A 16,897-nucleotide genomic window follows, 5' to 3' on the forward strand; every position below is an offset into this window, starting at 1 on the left:
AAGGTTAATTAGACAACGCGTCACTGTATAGAAGGACAATGACCCAAAACATACTGCAAAAGCAACTCAGGAGTTTTTTAAAGGGAACCCATCACCCCCAAAATCGAAGGTGAGCTAAGCCTACCAGCATCACCCACAAGTGACCGCATTTTGGAAAATAGACCCAAAATGCCATGAAAAAAAAATCTTTTTTTCCCTCAAAAAGGTTTTTTTAGCCCGCAATTTTTTAATTTCACAAGGGAAACAGGAGAAATTGGACCACAAACTTTGTTGTCGAGTTTGTCCTGAGTACGCTGATACCAAATATGTGGGGGGGACCACTGTTTGGGCATGCATCGGGGCTCGGAAGGGAAGTAGTGACGTTTTAAAATGCAGACTTTGATGGAATGGTCTGCAGGCATTGTGTTGCATTTGCAGAGCCCCAGATGCACCTAAACATTAGAAACCCCCCACAAGTGACCCCATTTTGGAAACTAGACCCCCAAGGAGCTTATTTAGATGTGTAGTGAAACTATGAACCCCCAAGTGCTTCACAGAAGTTTATAACGTAGAGCCATGAAAATAAAATATCATATTTTTTCCACAAAAATGATCTTTTCACCCCCAAATGTTTACTTTCACAAGAGTAACAGGAGAAATTGGACCCCAAAGTTTAGTGTGCAATTTATCCTGAGTACACTTATACCCCATTTGTGGGGGGGGAACCACTGTTTGGGCGCATGGTAGAGCTCGGAAGTGAAGGAGAGCCATTTTGTAATGCAAACTTTGATAGAATGGTCTGCGGGCGTTATGTTGCGTTTACAGAGCCCCTAATGTACCTAAACAGTAGAAACCCCAGACAAGTGACCCCATTTTGGAAACTAGAACCCCCAAGGAACTTATCTAGATGTGTAGTGAGCACTATGAACGCCCAAGTGCTTCACAGAAGCTTGACGCAGAGCCGTGAAAATAAAAAATAATTTTTTTTCCACAAAAATGATTTTTTAGACCCCAATTTTTTATTTTTGCAAGGATAACAGGAGAAACTGGACCCCAAAAGTTGTTGTCCAGTTTGTCCTGAGTACGCTGATGCCCCATATGTGGGGTAAATCACTGTTTGGGCGCATGGCAGAGCTCAGAATGGAGCACCATCTGACTTTTTGGATGCAAAATTTGCTGGAATCAATGGTGGAGCCATGTCGCATTTGGAGACCCCCTGATGTACCTAAACAGTTGGAAACCCCCCAATTCTAACTCCAACCCTAACCCCAACACACCCCTAACCCTAATCCCAACCCGATCCATAATCCTAATCAGAACCCTAACCCCAACACACCCCTAATCCCAACCCTAATCATAACCCTAATCACAACCTATACCCCAACACAACCCTAACCCTAATCTCAACCCTAACCTCAAACCTAACCCTAATCCCAACCCTAATCCCAATACACCTCTAACCCTAATCCCAACCCTAACCATAACCCTAATTCCAAACCTAACCCTAATCCCAAACCTAACCCTAATGCCAACCCTAACCTTAATCCTAACCCTAATCTCAACCCTAACCTCAACCCTAACCCTAATCCAAACCCTAATCCCAACCATAACCCTAATCCCAAATCAATCCCTAACTTTAGCCCCAACCCTTGCCCTAACCCTAACTCTAACTTTAGCCCCAACCCTAACCCTAGCTTTAGCCCCAACCCTAACCCTAACTTTAGCCAAACTCAATTTAGCCCAACTGTAACCCTAATTGGAAAATATAAATAAATACATTTTTTTTAATTATTTTTTCCTAACTAAAGGGGTGTTAAAGGGTTTTTTTGTTACAATTTTTTTATTTTGATCACTGTGATAGGGTCTATCACAGTGACCAAAATGAAACAAGAGGGAAAATCTTCCTCTAGTTGTATGCGCCTGCCATTTTCTTACCGGAGGAAGACGCTGGCGGCCATGAGGGGAAGCAAGAGGACCCAGGGACACTGGGAGACACTGGTAAGTATAGGGGGGTGGATCGGGGACCCTATTTCTCTGTTATCTGATGTGCAATCACATCAGAGGACAGAGACATTGAATGGCACATCGCCAACGGGGGTTGGTAAAAACCGACCCGGATCATGTTCTTTGGGGTCTCGGCTACCCCCTGTAGCCGAGACCCTAAGATCTGCTGGGTGCCGTCTGGCAGGTGCACTACGCATGCACCCCCCCATTTTCTTACCGGAAGAAGATGGCAGCACCCATGGGGGGGAATCACGAGGGCCCAGGAGCACCGGTAGGTACTAGTGGGGATCGTGGACCCTATTTCTTGTCCTTTGATATGCGATCACATCGGAGGACAGAGAAATGAAATGGTAAATCGTGTTTTGTTTTTTTTGTGCGGTCGCCGATAAACAGTTAATTACCGGCAATCGTAACCCAGGAGTCGGTAAAACTGACCCAAATAATGTTCTCTGGGGTCTCGGCTACCCCCGGCAACTGAGACCCCAGAGAAAATCCGACTCGGGGGCGCTATACACTTTTTCCACTGTGGCTTAACCCCTTACCGGCATCGGACGTACTATACCGTCCGATGCCGGCTCCCCTGCTTTGATGCAGGGCTCCGCGGTGAGCCCGCACCAAAGCCGGGACATGTCAGCTGTTTTGAACAGCTGACATGTGCCCGTAATAGGCGCGGGCAGAATCGCGATCTGCCCGCACCTATTAACTAGTTAAATGCCGCTGTCAAACGCAGACAGCGGCATTTAACTACCGCTTCCGGCCGGGCGGCCGGAAATGACATCATCGCCGACCCCCGTCACATGATCGGGGGTCGGCGATGCTTGTGAATGGTAACCATAGAGGTCCTTGAGACCTCTATGGTTACTGATTGCCCGTCGTTGTGAGCGCCACCCTGTGGTCGGCGCTCACAGCACACGTGCAATTCTGCTACATAGCAGCGATCAGCAGATCGCTGCTATGTAGCAGAGCCGATCGTGCTATGCCTGCTTCTAGCCTCTCATGGAGGCTATTGAAGCATGGCAAAAGTTAAAAAAAAAGTTTAAAAAAATGTGAAAAAAATAAAAAAAACATAAAAGTTTAAATCACCCCCCTTTCGCCCCAATCAAAATAAATCAATAAAAAAAATATCAAATCTACGCATATTTGGTATCGCCGCGCTCAGAATCGCCCGATCTATCAATGAAAAAAAAGTATTAACCTGATCGCTAAACAGCGTATCGGGAAAAAAATTAGAAACGCCAGAATTACGTTTTTTTGGTCGCCGCGACATTGCATTAAAATGCAATAACGGGCGATCAAAAGAACGTATCTGCACCGAAATGCTATCATTAAAAACGTCATCTCGGCACGCAAAAAATAAGCTCTCAACCGACCCCAGATGATGAAAACTGGAGACGCTACGAGTATCGGAAAATGGCGCAATTTTTTTTTTTTTTTTTTAGCAAAGTTTGGAATTTTTTTTCACCACTTAGATAAAAAATAACCTAGTCATGTTTGGTGTCTATGAACTCGTAATGACCTGGAGAATCATAATGGCAGGTTATTTTTAGCATTTAGTGAACCTAGCAAAAAAGCCAAACAAAAAACCAATGTGGGATTGCACTTTTTTTGCAATTTCACCGCACTTGGAATTTTTTTCCCGTTTTCTAGTACATGACATGCTAAAACCAATGATGTCGTTCAAAAGTACAACTCGTCCCGCAAAAAATAAGCCCTCACATGGCCAAATTGACGGAAAAATAAAAAAGTTATGGCTCTGGGAAGGAGGGGAGCGAAAAACGAACACGGAAAAACGAAAAATCCCCCGGTCATGAAGGGGTTAAGTACCCTTAACTACCGCCGTTGAAAGGCGTATCAGAGGTCGTTAAGGGGTTAAAAGTCTACACTTCAATTTCATCTAAGTTGTCTCAGTTGTTTCATTTGAATTCAAAACTTGTGGCATGCATAGCCGAAATCACAAAGATCCGGTCACTGTCCAAATATTTCTGGACCTAATGATATACAGTGGGTCATTTTCTGCTGGCATATCTTCAGCCTTTAAGAAAGTCTGAAGAAACCCGAGTTCTGTTATTTTGCTGACATAGCCTTATCTGGAAGATATTAATCACTTATCTCCGATTTCTCTCTTTTTTTTAAGTCAGTAAAGCAGACATGTCAGATGATATACAGCAGAATCTCTCTGACCCTTTGACATCGCTAACTGACTGTTTTATCTGAGAGATAAAAAAATAATGTGTCACAAAGTTAAAGGGACTCTGTTACCTGAATTTGGAGGGAACAATCTTCAGCCATAGAGGCGGGGTTTTCGGGTGTTTGATTCACCCTTTCCTTACCCACTGGCTGCATGCTGGCTGCAATATTGGATTGAAGTTCATTCTCTGTCCTCCGTAGTACACGCCTGCACATGGTAATCTTGCCTTGCGCAGGCGTGTACTATGGAGGACAGAGAATGAACTTTAATCCAATATTGCAGCCAGCATGCAGCCAGCGGGTAAGGAAAGGGTGAATCAAACCCCCCAAAACCCCGCCTCCATGGCTGAAGATTGTTCCCTCCAAATTCAGGTGACAGAGTCCCTTTAATATATGGTACTTGTTCAAGTGTGGTCATACTGTAATAGATGGAGAACAAGTAGAAAACTATCATCCAATCATCGAAAGAGTTTTAAGCTTATTCTCAACTATTAATTACATTTTCCATATCAGCTCATCATTCATCATTAGTGTTGAGCGATACCGTCCGATACTTGAAAGTATCGGTATCGGATAGTATCGGCCGATACCCGAAAAATATCGGATATCGCCGATACCGATATCCGATACCAATACAAGTCAATGGGACATCAAGTATCGGAAGGTATTCTCATGGTTCCCAGGGTTTGAAGGAGAGGAAACTCTCCTTCAGGCCCTGGGATCCATAGGGATGTGTAAAATAAAGAATTAAAATAAAAAATATTGATATGCTCACCTCTCCGGCGGCCCCTGGACATCACGCTGCTAACCGGGAGGCTTCTTTGTTTAAAATGCGCGCCTTTAGGACCTGCGAATGACTTCCCGGCTTCTGATTGGTCGCGTGCCGCCCATGTGACCGGCACGCAACCAATCAGAAGCCGCGACGTCATTCTCATTCACAAAAACTCCTAATTCTAGGAATTAAGGACCTGCGAATGACGTCGCGGCTTCTGATTGGTCGCGTGCCGGTCACATGGGCGGCACGCGACCAATCAGAAGCCGGGACGTCATTCACAGGTCCTAAAGGCGCGCATTTTAAACAAAGAAGCCTCCCGGTTAGCAGATGTAGATGTCCAGGGGCCGCCGGAGAGGTGAGCATATCAATATTTTTTATTTTAATTCTTTATTTTACACATCCCTATTGATCCGATACCGATACCCGATATCACAAAAGTATCGGATCTCGGTATCGGAATTCAGATACCGCAAGTATCGGCCGATACCCGATACTTGCGGTATCGGAATGCTCAACACTATTCATCATAATTTGCAAAATCTTTGCTTGTAATCAATGAATGGAAACTTCCATAGTTTTGATGGATAAGAATAATAGGCTACTGCTTCCCCGACTGATGGATTCTATACTTCAAGTTAAATTAGATGTCACATACTGAACCTAAGGCATCAAACTATTTTTATAGAAACCATCAGGTGTTTGCATTACATTGGGCTACCAGTCAAACATATGGCTCCAAGTGATCCACTGACCTCACACCACTGCTCTTAAAGACTATCATGGTGTAGGAAGATGGACCGGGCCGGTAATACCTCTCACGTGTTGATTCCGGAACTATCGGAGCTGTTACCATTGTTGCTGAAGGGAAAGCTTTCTTACCCGGACAGAGCTTTACACTTTTCTGTAGGGAGCATGTCAGGGATAAAAGGGACGGTGCACAGGAAAGTGAGAGACTTGGCTGGAAGACAGAGTTGATTCACTCTCCACGAGACGACGCGATTATCCAGGCCCACGCTGCAGCTCCCCAACCCATGCGCATACTGACTGTGAGGAACGTATATCTGAGTGCCCGCTTACCCCTGTGTCTGAGAATCCATCCTGCACCATTCCGCTGACTGCCGTGTGCGCATCCTAAGGCGGACCAGGTGAACCATACAGAGCCGGGTAGCTTCACCCCGCCTCTGCCACTGAACTGAGTCACACTCTGGCGGTACCACAGACTACTTCTCAGCACATATGTCACCTCGGTAATGCAGGACCTCGCCTAGGAGAGCTGGGATACACCGCTTCCATCAGGAGACAGTGCATTAACTTTCTTCAGAGACTTCACGCGTTACTGGCGGCGCCACCGTGGGATTTCAAGCTTCCACAGCCCAGAAACCATCAGACTGATAAGTTTACATGTTTCGAAAACATTTGTTCTTACCCTTATACAATATTCAGTTTTACTACCCTCATAACTCTCTGTCTCTCTGTGGAGGATCCCCTGTAATAAACCCTTTAACTCTTGTTCTGCCTCTTGCTCATCACTGCATCCTGCGTCCCTGCAATTCTACACTGGTGCAGAGTAAAAATAGAAATGGTGGCTGGAATGAAGGTTTATCCTTCAGCGATGAGTCCTGTTTTTATCTCAGAAGCCATGATAGCTGGAGACAAAGTGGGTGAAACAATAAAGAGGCCTTTAGATAGGAACATCACATCTTTCCTACTCTCAGGACTATGGTGTGGCGGACCATAATGTGCTGTACCTGAACCCCTTAGTCTTTATTCCATGTACATCAACAGCTCGGTGTTGCGCTGATTTGATGGTGGAACCAGTGGCACGGCCATTTCTCCTAAGTGTCCCAGAAACCATTGTTAAACACGACAACAGCAACGTGCATGTTCCTTGTGCTACTATAATCACCTTGTGTGACCTAATTGTGCTACAGTAGCCTCCAATTTCTCTAGTCTTGTCTCCCTCCCATCAAGCACATCTGACATGTCACTGGATGGCAATTGCACAGGGAGCTGCCAGCAGTGAATCTTTATGCTTTCCGTGTCCAAGTGGATTCATTGCTTGGACAACTATTAATAACCTCATTGATAGCAGCCATGGCTGTAAGTGTGGAGATTTCTGTATGTCGCGAATAAATCAAAATGTTTGGAAAATTTTGTTTCCATTTTTTCATCATTTACTTAGCATTAACATGTCTATCTATCCTGTGGCTTCCACAATTCCATGAGTTTTCCATCTTGGTGTTGTAATTTCAATGTTGAGGAGGGTGTACAGTAGATCCCTCTACCTAATAAACTCCTTATAATGAGTGTGAGCATTGGTCCCAGGGCCGGCTTCAGGTTTTTGAGGGCCCCGGGCGAAAAAGTCTCAGTGGGCCCCCCCTTTAACACATACCATGATTCATAATGCACAGATGCAGCAGAGAAATATAGGTATAGTACAATGCCAGATTTGACTTCTTACATGAGCCCCCCATAGAATATAATAAAGCACAGCACCCCATAGAATGTAATACAGCCGCCAATAGAATATAATACAGCACCCCATAGAATGTAATACAGCACCCCACAGAATATAATACAGCCCCATAGAATGTAATACAGCCCCCCACAGAATATAATACAGCACCGCACAGAATATAATACAGCCCCCCCAGAATATAATACAGCCCCAATAGAATATAATACAGCCCACCACAGAATATAATACAGCACCCCATAGAATATAATACAGCCCCTACACAATATGATACAGCATCCCATAGAATACATGAGACAGCCCCCACAGAATATAATACAGCACCCCATATAATATAATACGGCCCCCACAGAATGTAATACAGTCCCCCACAGAATATAATACAGCACCCCATAGAATATTATACAGCCCCCATAGAATGTAATACAGCCCCCCATAGAATATAATACAGCACCCCATAGAATGTATTACAGCCCCCATAGAATATAATACAGCACCCCATAGAATATAATACAGCCCCCCATAGAATATAAAATGGCACACAACAGAATATAATACAGCCCCTCATAGATTATAATACAGCCCCCTATAGAATATAATACAACACCCCACAGAATATAACACAGCATGCCACAGAGTATAATTCAGCCCCCCATAGAATATAATACAGCACCCCACAGAATATAATACAGCCCCCATAGAATGTAATACAGCCCCCCATAGACTATAATACAGCCCCTATAGAATACAATACAGCCCCCCACAGAATATAATACAGCACCCCATAGAATATAATGCAGCACCCCATAGAATATAATGCAGCCCCCATAGAATATAATACAGCCCCTACAGAATATAATACAGCACCCCATAGAATATATGAGACAGCCCCCCCACAGAATATAATACAGCACCCCATAGAATATAATACAGCCCCCATAGAATGTAATACAGCCCCCCATAGACTATAATACAGCCCCTATAGAATGTAATACAGCCCCCCATAGAATATAATACAGCACTCCATAGAATGCATTACAGCCCCCATAGAATATAATACAGCACCCCATAGAATATAATACAGCCCCCATAGAATATAAAATGGCACACAACAGAATATAATACAGCCCCTCATAGAATATAATACAGCCCCTATAGAATATAATACAGCCCCTATAGAATGTAATACAGTCCCCCACAGAATATAATACAGCACCCCATAGAATATAATACAGCCCCCCATAGACTATAATACAGCCCCTTTAGAATGTAATACAGCCCCCCATAGAATATAATACAGCACCCCATAGAATGCATTACAGCCCCCATAGAATATAATACAGCACCCCATAGAATATAATACAGCACCCCATAGAATATTAAACGGCACACCACAGAATATAATACAGCCCCTCATAGAATATAATACAGCCCCCTATAGAATATAATACAGCACCCCACAGAATATTATACAGCCCTCCACAGAATATAATACAGCACCCAGTAGAATCTAATACAGCCCCCATAAAATCTAATACAGCCCCCCACAGAATATACTACAGCACCCCATACAATGTAATATAGCCCCCCACAGAATGTAATACAGCCCCCCATATAATGTAATGTAATACAGCCCCCCACAGAATATAATACAGCCCCTATAGAATGTAATACAGCCCCCCATAGAATATAATACAGCACTCCATAGAATGCATTACAGCCCCCATAGAATATAATACAGCACCCCATAGAATATAATACAGCCCCCATAGAATATAAAATGGCACACAACAGAATATAATACAGCCCCTCATAGAATATAATACAGCCACCTATAGAATATAATACAGCCCCTATAGAATGTAATACAGTCCCCCACAGAATATAATACAGCACCCCATAGAATATAATACAGCCCCCCATAGACTATAATACAGCCCCTTTAGAATGTAATACAGCCCCATAGAATATAATACAGCACCCCATAGAATGCATTACAGCCCCCATAGAATATAATACAGCACCCCATAGAATATAATACAGCCCCCATAGAATATAAAATGGCACACAACAGAATATAATACAGCCCCCTATAGAATATAATACAGCCCCTATAGAATGTAATACAGCCCCCCATAGAATATAATACAGCACCCCATAGAATATAAAACGGCACACCACAGAATATAATACAGCCCCTCATAGAATATAATACAGCCCCCTATAGAATATAATACAGCACCCCACAGAATATAATACAGCACCCCACAGAATATAATACAGCCCTCCACAGAATATAATACAGCACCCCATAGAATCTAATACAGCCCCCATAAAATCTAATACAGCCCCCCACAGAATATACTACAGCACCCCATACAATATAATATAGCCCCCCACAGAATGTAATACAGCCCCCCATATAATGTAATGTAATACAGCCCCCCACAGAATATAATACAGCCCCAATAGAATATAATACAGCCCCCACAGAATATAATACAGCACCCCATATAATATAATACAGCCCCCCATAGAATATAATGCAGTCCCCCATAGAATGTAATACAGCCCTCCATAGAATGTAATACAGCCCCCATAGAATATAATACAGGACCCCATAGAATATAATGCAACACCCCGTAGAATATAATACAGCCCCCATAGAAGATAATACAGTCCCCCATATAATGTAATACAGCACCCCATAGAATATAATACAGCCCCCCATAGAATATAATACACCCCCCATAGAATGTAATACAGCCCCCATGGAATATAATACAGCCCCCCATAGAATATAACACCCCCCCATAGAATATAATACAGCCCCCCATAGAATATAATACAGCCCCCCATAGAATGTAATACAGCCCCCATAGAATATAATACAGCCCCCCATAGAATGTAATACAGCACCCCATAGAATATAATACAGCCCCCATAGAATGTAATACAGCCCCCCATGGAATGTAATACAGCCTATCATATAATGTAATGTAATACAGCCCCCAATAGAATATAATACAGCCCCCCATAGAGTATAATACAGCCCCCCATAGAATATAATGTAGCCCTGAGAATGGCCCCACAATCCAGTTATCACTCATTGATAGATTTAAAAAAAAACACACACAATCCTCACCTCTCTGCTGCTCCAGGCTCGGCTCCAGTCTCAGCGGCTGCAGTCTGCCCGGTACACAGCAGGTATTATTATTATTATTTATTGTTATAGCGCCATTTGTTCCATGGTGCTTTACATGTGAGGAGGGGTATACATAATAAAAACAAGTACAATAATCTTAAACAATACAAGTCATAACTGGTACAGGAGGAATGAGGACCCTGCCCACGAGGGCTCACAATCTACAAGGGATGGGTGAGAATACAGTAGGCGAGGGTAGAGCTGGTCGTGCAGCGGTTTGGTCAATCGGTGGTTACTGCAGGTTGTAGGCTTGCCGGAAGAGGTGGGTCTTCAGGTTCTCGCACACCCGCAGTGTGTCGCACACCTGCAGTGTCAGAGGCAGAGAGGAATGATGGGAGAGGGACCATCATCTGATGCTCTCCTCCATCATTGCATTGAACTGTACCGGCATCATAGACGCTGGTATAGTTGAATGCGGCGGCACTGGTGGGGGGGGTGAGTCGGCGCTGGTGGGGGGGAGTCGGTCCTGGCACTGCTGACAGTGGCAGAGCATGCAGGAACTCGATCGAGCGTCCCACTACAGGCACCGGCCCTTCTGGCATTTGCCAGAAGTGCCCCATGCTCAGTCCGACCCTGGCTGTATCCCAGACAGTGTGAGTGGCCCCCTCCCGTCTCGCAAGGGCCCCAGCACTTGCCCGGGAGCGCCGGGTGCTGACGCCGGCCCTGATTGGTCTGTTCATATGAATGTTCATATCATACAAAGGAAAGGTTGGAGATAAAAGAGAGCTCTTAATCTGAAGAAGATGTGCAGGAGGGTTATAGGAGCCATGAAGTTTTTATCTTTTGTCAGCTTTTATGTCTCTGTGATAATTCGTAGAGTAATTGAATTTCTTCTATTTTTTTTCATCGAGATCCATCCTGTCTGCTCTGTATCATAAGACATGTTATTCAGTATGTTCTAAACAGACGTATCAGCTGTCACACCTTTGCAAAGTACAGAAACTATAGCACTTAGGTTGTTATGGCAACAAGCACAAACTAGATAAGATGCTGCGCACCTCCTTATATTGTCTAGGAGTTTCCCATGTATTGTTACTTGGGTAATCTTCCTTAACCTCAAGCTCTAACCTAATATGAGAATTGTATTAATCAGTTCCGGATGAAATTCTAATTTTTGCATAGAAACATAATGACAACATGACTAAAGATGAGCGAATAAATTCAAATGAAATTGAATCCTACTCAAATTTTACCAAAATATGCATTCACCAGTGTTGGAGAGAAGTGGAGGCGCTGGAAAGGTGAGCAGAGGGTATTTATAGTAATTTTTTTTTTTTTTTTTTTTACATATTACATTTATTATGCTCAGGGGTCTGGAGAGAAGCAGAACATTAAATTTGGAGAAAATCCCTCGCAAACAGGAAAATCCAAATTTTGCCTCATCTCTAAATATTACTGTATAGCACTGTGCATTAATTACCCCCAAAATCCTAAAAAATGTAAGACGGACGCAATAGGGTAACACGTCAGAATGACAATGAGCCTGAGAAAAATAACTCCCAGGACTAAAGAAGTGTAAACTATAAACAGTAAAATAAATATATTTTATTAAATAGCAATAACAATAAAATAGGATTACAATTCAGACATAAGTCTAGGAATGCAGCAAAGTACCAAATATATGTGCAGATAATTATAGCCATAAGGAAACTAGCAGAGGTGCTGCAATAATATGATATCTGAATACATCAATCAAGATAGCCAATATAGTAATACGCAACCATACTAGATGTAGTACCAATAGATATATATGACAAAAAACCATGGTAAAGTTTTTAGTAATTCATAAATTTGTAACCATGTGCTAAATAGGATTAATATAGCCTATCATCAACTACTACATAGATCCAAAAGACAAATGATGATCAAGAGGCAATAATATCAATACAAAAACCATAATTTTATTAATATAAATTCATTTAAAACCATACTGCCAATCTTTAGGGAAGTGGAACAACTGACATATATCACATCATCACCAATGTTGACGCACAGCGCCATGTGACAAATGGCATACTCCTATCTTGGGTGTTATTAAAGGGCAATATTTAAAACAAAATACCATGGTATATAATAGTTGTAAACACATACTTATGCCCTATATACCACCACTCTTCCTAATTACATTGCATCATCACATAACCCCTATCAAGCCCACATGATGCCTATAACAATGGGATATTATAATTACCCTCAGTGAGTAGCGTCTGAGTTGCTGTCGCCACCGGGCTGCCCCGATGCGCGTTTCGGACTCCTTTGTCAAGGGGTCTTAAATATTGCCCTTTAATATTTAGCACATGGTGATGGTGTGATATATGTCAGTTGTTCCACTTCCCTAAAGATTGGCAGTATGGTTTTAAATGAATTTATATTAATAAAATTATGGTTTTTATATTGATATTATTGCCTCTTGATCATCATTTGTCTTTTGGATCTATGTAGAAGTAGTACCAAAATAGGAGTAGCAGCCAACTAAGTAAAATTTTTCAAAATAGGATGGTGGTATAATAGATTGTGGCTACAGACTAAGTTGCTCCATATCCCTCCACCCCAACGCGTGTTTCACTGTGCTTCTTCTGGGGGCGAGAGTGCATATAGCACTGTGGCGGGCTACAAAGTGATAACTAGTGGGTACCTAGTTACCTTTTGGCCAATGAAATGTATTCCTGTAGCATAGTCTTTTAACAGGACCTGTAACTGAGTCAAATGTGGCCGTATTGTTTTCCAAATGCTCCACTGAGCCAAGGAAGAGTGTTTCCTGGTGGTGTGTCTTCAGGCACCAAACATATCCAATTTTGTACCCACTAGATCTGATATGGGCAATATATGGAATTTTTTATAAGTATTTGAATATTTTAATCAAACCAATTACAATTGTACCCAGGGATTTAAGAAATTCCTGCACGTTATATTAGCTGCACTCTAGAAAGTGATACTGGAAACCTGTCGAAAACAGATCCTCCCTCGTCCCGTTTATTTTAGGGTTCATGCTTTTTATTTAAATATTTTGGATAATTTTTGGATTAGCTTTTATCTTAAACTTGGATTGGATTTAGGTGGATTTGCATAAGAAACAATGCACACGGCAGTTCTTTGAAACAAGAGAGAGTTTTATTACACGGCTAGGTTAAGTAAGCACCGGACAACCCCTATAACTCATAATGACCTAAATTTGAAAGCTTCTTTAATTCATTAAAATCACCTGTGAGTGTTACTTTGCTTTACATATAGCATTACCCTAGGATTAACGATACTTAAAACCAATTATCTAATGTAATCTGCAGGTCATGTAGACGCCCCCATTGGAATACATAATCGGATGCGGAATTATACATCGGATCAGCAAGTTGCGTTGCATAAAACTAATTAACCAAGTGTCATATCAATAAAAAATTAATATTCTTCCACTTGTGACACGAAGCCCCTAATTAACCCACAGCTAACAAGTTAACCCCAATGTGAACAGCGCAGACATTATTGATCCAATCAGATGTTAGGATTTAGCATGCAGCTAAGGCGACAATCATCTGCTCTGAAGTCAGCCGGTACTGGGAAGTCACCTGTTACCGATCTGCCCCTTGCGTCTGGAGACCGCAGCTCACGTAGGGTGTTCTCCGCAGACGTTCATCATAGTCAATGAGGAAATCTATAGAGAGTTCTTTGTATTCCAGCCAACACCGTGGATAGCACAAAGACAAGATTTGCATTTGTAGAGGGAGATTAACAAAACAAAAAAAAAATGATGTAGAAGAAAAACATAAAGAGTGAAAAAAAATCACAAAGGTAATTTTAGATGAAATTATAATTCTTTCTAAAGTTAAAAAAAAAAAAATAGAATAAAACCGTCTGATTTTGAAAACCCATACAACCCCCGATCTGTATTCCTCTCTGAAGGGTACATGCTTGATCTTTAACATTTCACTTCTTTCAACAGACAATATGTAACTCTTTATTTCACCTGTGGGGGCACCACAGTCAAATGAAACACTTGTCACAGGGGTCCTACACAGGTTATAGCTGATTGTTTTGGGGGTCAGCAGATGAAACACTCCATGTTAAGCCTTGCTTGGGTGGAATGGGATGGCGCCATAGGAGTCCTTCTAAAATAAAGAGGTTTTCCTAATCAAAAATGATCCCAATCAGAAATTACAGTTTCCTCGTCTTTGTTAGCAGCATATAGCACCTGGCTGTGCTAAATACTCTAAATATTCACTTGAAAGCCGAGGCGTAATTTAAAACTTTAAGACCCAAGGACAACTTTATTAACAGGACCCCTACCATTTGCAATTTATAACATTTGAGTGCAGAAGATCCTTTGACCTCCTTCAAGATCCTAGTGCTTGGTAAGACAATCTTTAGCAGTGCCACTGATTAAATGAAGCTGAGATGCAATACCAGACACAGCCAATGGACTACAGTGGTGCTGAATTTACTCTCAGATAACCTTTTTAAAGGTTATTGCTGGCAGATACATAGAGCGGTCACCGACTGCTCCTGCCAGTGATTCAGCTGCTCCACATCTATAGAGCAGCACTTCCTCTTCCGGACTGCTTTCGACAGGGTGTGACTGCTGACGTCATGCTGATTGACAGAAGGCTTCCTGCAGTTAGGCAGTGGGGATCCGGCTGTCAATCAGCATGATATCAACAGTCACACCCCGTCAACAAAACAGAGTGGATGAGAAGTCGCCGCTCTGTCGGCATGATGTCAGAAGAAACAGCTGAATCGCCTGCAGGAGCGGTATGTGACTTGGAGTAAGTTACACAACTACAGTAGCTTTTTCTTTTACTTCTGCAACTTTCAAATTGCACAAAAATATTGAAACTTATTAAGGTGTTTCCGACAGATTTCTAGAGAAAGCACCTTTATGAATCGCCCCCATAAGGTTAATCTGCAGTTAAGTAATGTAACAATGCTGCCAGGCCACCTTGCTCAATAGTATAGCGAAAAGTTCTGTGAATGGATTCTCTGCATCCCCATAACTTAAAGAAGTTTTCTACCACTTGACACTGCCTTTGCCTTTGACACTGTAGACCACTCCCTTTTGCTACAAATCCTCTCATCCCTTGGCATCACAGACTTGGCCCTTTCCTGGATCTCGTCATATCTGACAGACCGAACATTCAGTGTCTCCATCCCCCACACCACCTCCTCACTTCGCCCCTTGTCAGTCGGTGTTCCTCAAGGCTCTGTTCTAGGACCCCTACTCTTCTCCATCTACACTTTCGGCCTGGGACAGCTCATAGAATCCCACGGTATGCAGTACCATCTCTACGCTGACGACACGCAGATCTACCTCTCCGGACCTGACCTCTCCTCCTTGCTTACCAAAATCCCGCACTGTCTGTCTGCCATTTCAGCCTTCTTTTCTGCTCGCTTTCTACAACTGAACATGGACAAAACAGAATTCATCATCTTTCCCCCATCTCACTCTACCCCTCCACCAGACCTATCCATCAATGTCAATGGCTGCTCACTATCCCCAGTCCCACACGCCCGGTGCCTCGGGGTGATCCTCGACTCTGCCCTCTCTTTCAAGCCACATATCCAAGCCCTTGCCTCCTCCTGTCGTCTCAAACTCAAAAATATTTCCCGGATCCGTGCTTTCCTTGACCGCAACACTGCAAAAACGCTAGTGCATGCCCTTATCATCTCCCGCCTCGACTACTGCAACCTCCTACTCTCTGGACTCCCCTCTAGCACTCTGGCACCACTCCAATCCATCCTACACTCTGCTGCCCGACTAATCCACCTGTCCCCCCGCTATTCCCCAGCCTCTCCCCTGTGTCAAGCCCTTCACTGGCTTCCTATCGCCCAGAGACTCCAGTTCAAAACCCTCACACTGACATACAAAGCCATCCACAACCTGTCTCCTCCATACATCTGTGACATGGTCTCCCGGTACCTACCTACACGCGACCTCCGATCCTCCCAAGACCTCCTTCTCTACTCCCCTCTCATCTCTTCTTCCCATAACCGCATCCAAGACTTCTCCCGTGCTTCCCCCATACTCTGGAACTCTCTACCCCAACACATCAGACTTGCGCCTACCATAGAAACCTTCAAAAAGAACCTGAAGACTCATCTCTTCCGACAAGCCTACAGCCTGCAGTGATCCTCAACCTACTGAACAGCCGTACAGCCAGCTCTTCCCTCTCCTAGTGTATCCTCACCCACCCCCTGCAGACTGTGAGCCCTCGCGGGCAGGGTCCTCCCTCCTTATGTACTCGTGTGCCTTGTTATCTGCTCATGTTTAATGTATTTGTCTATA

Source organism: Ranitomeya imitator, chromosome 7, assembly GCF_032444005.1.
Source record: "Ranitomeya imitator isolate aRanImi1 chromosome 7, aRanImi1.pri, whole genome shotgun sequence".
In the NCBI taxonomy this organism is placed as follows: Eukaryota; Metazoa; Chordata; class Amphibia; order Anura; family Dendrobatidae; genus Ranitomeya; species Ranitomeya imitator.